Raw genomic sequence first — 4,837 nt, 5'->3', positions numbered from 1 at the left:
GTCCCCTTTAACATATCTTGTAGAGCTAAGTTAGTGGTCATGAGTTCCTTTCACATTTGTGGGTCTGGGAAACTCTTTATCTTTCCTTCTATTCTGAATGATAACCTTGCTGGATATCATATTCTTGGCTATAGATTTTTTTTTTCCCTTTCACTACTTTGCATATATTATGCCACTCTCTGCTGGCCTGCCAAGTCTGCTGAAAAATCAGCTGATGCCTTTATGGGTTTCCCCTTGCATATAACTTTCTTCTTTTCTCCTGCTGCTTTTAAAATTCTCCTTTCTCGGGCGCCTGGGTGGCTCAGTGGGTTAAAGCCTCTGCCTTCGGCTCGGGTCATGATCCCAGGGTCCTGGGATCGAGCCCCACATCGGGCTCTCTGCTCAGCGGGGAGCCTGCTTCCTCCTCTCTCTCTGCCTGTCTCTCTACCTACTTGTGATTTCTATCTGTCAAATGAATAAAAAAAAAAATTCTCCTTTCTCACTACTTTTTGCCATTTTAATTAATATGTATCCTAGTGTAGTCCTCCTAGCATTGTTTTGTTGGGGGTGCTCTGTGCCTCCTATCTTTATTTCTGCTTCCGTCACTGGATTTGGGACATTTTGAGCCATTTATTTCTCAAAAAGTAGTTGGCTGTTTCTCTCTCTCCTCCTTCTGTGATCTATAATGCGAGTATTTTTATTCTTGATGGTGTTGCTAAGGTCCCTAAATCCATTTTCCTTTGGTATTTGTTTTCCTCTCTCTCTTATTCAACCTGATTGCTTTCCATACCCTGTCTTCCATGTTACTGATGTGTTCTTCTGCTCCCTCTATTCTCCTATTCATTTTATCAGTGTATGTTTAATTTCACTTATTGAGTTCTTCATCACTAATTGGATCTTTTTTATGCTTTCTATCTATTGGTTGAGGATCTCAGTAGAGCCTCTACTCTTTTCTCAAGTATAGCAAGTATTTTTATGACCATTACTTTAAATTCTTTGTCAGATATAACAATTATCTTCTTTCTACTTAACTCTCTATGTTAATTTATTCTGTTTTGTCACTTAAGATATAGTCCTGTGTCTCCTCATTGTGTCCAATTCTATTTCTGTGTGTCAGGAAAGTTAGCTATGTCTCCTACTCTTGAAAGTAGTGACTTTATGAAGAAAAGATTATGTAGTGACCTTCAGTTCAGTGTCCCTTATTTTTCAGGACCTGGCACTTCAAGAGTGTATCCCCAGTGAGATACATGTGCCCTCCTGTGGTGGCTGAGCCACTTTAGTTTTAGTCCTTTCATTTGAAATGGCTCTCATTGCCTGTTGTGAGCCAGATTTAGTACCTTTTGTGTTAGTGGCCAGTTGGACCCCCTTGGGCTTAAGTTGTGTCAGACCAAGCATTTGCCAGAGATGAAATATCAGTGAACTTCAGGGCACATTCCCTATGTTGTCCCCTGAGAAGTTTCATTATTGGGAGGGCCCTACCATTAGACCAGATGTCTGCTACCAGGCCACATCAGGGGCCTGAGTCAGACGTTCTTGTGGTGATCCTCCCCTCTCCCTGGAGCAGGACTCGCATGGAGCAGTATGGCTCATGAGAGGGCTGCTTGCACACTCCCAGGTTTGTGACACCAATTAAGAAAGGCCCTATCAAGAGTCTATTGCAGAAGGCAGATCTGCAGAAGAGTATGGTTGTGAGAGACAGGGTGTTAGTAAGGCTTGGATAAGATTACTCTTGGAAAAGACTGCAGCCAGTGGATGCAGACAGCTTGTCCTTTCATCTCTATAAAATCCCTCGTGCAAATTTTTACCATTAATGTAGCCAGAAATGTAACAACATAGCAATGTAGTCAGCAATTTCTGACTAGTGGTTTGTTGGAAATCCATAAAAACACCCAGGAGAGGGATCGTTCCAGATGTCAGGGCTAACAAGCAAGACAGAGTAAGAGTGTCACAAGATAATGGCACATGAGAAAAAAGCAAGCATATTTTGAAGCATTGAGAGAAGGAAAGCAAAGTCAGGAGGCACATGGCAAGGAAGAGATTCATTGGCCCAGTGTCCCCTGGGGGCCACATCCATGTCCATTGGTGGGGTTGGGGTGAGTCTCCAGTCCCTAAGGACAGAAATCCACCTTGTGCTAAAACTACTCAAAGGAGGTATTGGCTGGTGTAACTGTGGAGCTTAGGGTCACTGGGGCTCCATCCCCTTCTGTGGGTCTGTGTGTCCGCCTTCACTATTCTGATGCTTTGGTTTTGTTATTGCTGCTATTTTTGGTGGCACTGGAGTATGATGGCAAATAAAAATTGTACCTATGGACAGCAGGAAGACTTCCAGCTGCCCAGGGAGGAAGGCTGGGAGGCACCAGGGCCATGTGGGCCTTCATGGGCTCTGATAGGTAAGCAGGTCCTGTGATGTGACATGAACAAAGATCCTTCTTGTGAAAGCCTTCTGACAACTTCTCAGAGAGGAAGTCCTGAAGAACCACAGGAGCCTTGCACTGGGGTGTGCATGGAGCTGCACATGAATCCACATCTTTACCTGTGGAGTCTCTACTGAAGCATGCACATTTTGTAAAGAAAATGCTGAATTGGTCAAGAAAACTTGCATTGAGGCAAATCATGAAAATTATTCTTTAATGTAGTATTAGTCATGTGTTTGTATACTTTCATTGCTCTTTTCTTTTAAAAACATAAAATAATCACTTGAGGTTTTTGTGTATGTGTACATAGTGACATCATGCTTAAAACCAAGTCAATTAACACTGCCATGGACTCTCATCTAGAATGTCTTCTTCTCTCTTTTATTTTGCTTTCTTTTGGTGAGAACACTTGGGATTCCCACCTCTTAGCAAAGTTCACTTATTTTAACTTCTCTGCCTTCTTGCAAGCAGGCTTCATCTTCAGGCTTTCATCTCTGGTGATGAAAAAATGATTGCATTTATTTCAGGCTTTATACCCTGACCTTATTATCCAGAACAAGAGAGAATACCTCTTTTCCCTTCATTAAGCATCAGAATCAGACCCCATTGAGCTGTACCACTTGGAGCAGGTGTCTGGCCTGAACCATCACTCTGGGTAATACAAGTGGCATCTATCTGATGACAGCCCTGAACTGCACGTTACCTGTCCTTCCTATGGCCTGTTACATTTTCAAGGATGATTTCTACTAATGGCCTCAGGCTGGCCCAGGGTACACATGAGTGTGCTGTCAAACACCCAAAATCCACATGGTGGCCACAGAAAGGAGATGAGATGGATTGCAAGTTATAGAAACAGCCAACCAGTCTGATCCATGGGAAGAGTCCAGAAATCCAATGATTTGCTCTCTCCCTTCCCATATTTTCACCTTTCCCACCTCTCCTATGTCAACATTATTTTCTGGAAATGTCCACAGATGTAGGGCCAGGAGCCTGCACATGCTCCCTCTGGATGTTCCACTGCCCTAGGCTCCTCTCTCAGCACCTGCACTTATTAGAACTAAGTCCCTATCACCTAGTTCATCCCACACAAATAGTGGCAATAACAAACTGGTTACAAACGACAATGAAAACCACAATCAAATCAGGAAAGCAAAATTTTCAAGCTATGAAGACAGGGAAGACCTTTTCTTCCCCACTACTTTACACTCAGAATGTCCCAGCTGCATGTCAGAGCTTGAGAATTGTTTGTTGTATTAATTAATGAAACCAAGAGTAACTGAAGTCTAGCTATGGATGTCTCCACTCACACTGGTATGGGAGTCACCAGTTACAGAGGGTCCATCTTCATTATTCATGGAGTCTGTCTGTGCTGATCGGCCTACCTGCTGACTTTTATTTGTAACCCCCAGACACAGGCACCTGCCACTATTCATGGACAAATAGAGTAGCTGACAAGAATCACCCACTTCTGGTAATCTCAGCTGAGGCCAGACCAGGTGCCCCTCTACCTTATGGTGTTAATTCCCACACTGTAAATATGTGTCCTATTCACAGCCCATTTGGTGCCACATTTTCTGAATTATGTGCTCTCACTTGGTGATTTCAGAGTTTAAAAAAGCCCTGAGCCCAGACCGACAGGTATTCTGCAGGACTGACTGGTATTCTAAGCACAAGAAGGTGGGATGTTCCTCATGACACAATACGTGTGTAGGTGAGGCTTGCTCAGACTCTTGATGCAAAGCTGTGGGCCCTGTGTTCACTGGTAATGAGTCAATGATGCAGGAAATCCAGGAAAAGGAATAGGACATTCCTGATATCTATGTGGAGCCACTCCAGAAATTGCTAAAGTAACATCTAGCACACAATGATGGTGCAATGAAAAAGGGTGAAAATAGCTATATTCATGAATTCATGAGAAGATGACCATTTCCTGTTCAGAAAACCATTGTGAGCAGCACTGCTGCAGGGCGGGAAGCCAGAGACCCTGGGGGTCATAGTACCCAAGCTGAGAAATGTTACACACATCCGAGCTGGTGTTTCAGTATAGGGAAATACACTATACAATAAATTATTTTCAAATACAAATGTATATTAGAAAAGATGTCTTTAAATGGACACACATAAAACCAGTCTGGATAGTCATCAGTTGACAAACGTTATGAGCAGAGGCTCCCAGAAATACAACGCCACATTTCCCATAGGAGCAATGGCTCACTGTTCCTGACTTCACGTCTTCAGCACTGTAACACAGGAGCCATGATGCCATGATGCGCTGCATGCATGGTCCTTGCTGGATCCCCATCCACTCCTGACCACGACACTCTTGTTCTCCTCCCTGGAGCATCTCTTTTCCCTTCGGCGACAAACGTGCACTGCTAGCTCTCAAACGTCACATTTTATACACCTGTGAATCCCCTGCTAATTTCACTAAAATGCAAATTGCT

This window comes from Enhydra lutris, unplaced genomic scaffold, assembly GCF_002288905.1.
Source record: "Enhydra lutris kenyoni isolate GAN:26980312 unplaced genomic scaffold, ASM228890v2 scaffoldscaffold94, whole genome shotgun sequence".
Classification (NCBI taxonomy): domain Eukaryota; kingdom Metazoa; phylum Chordata; class Mammalia; order Carnivora; family Mustelidae; genus Enhydra; species Enhydra lutris.
Note: the sequence above shows the minus strand (reverse complement) of the source record.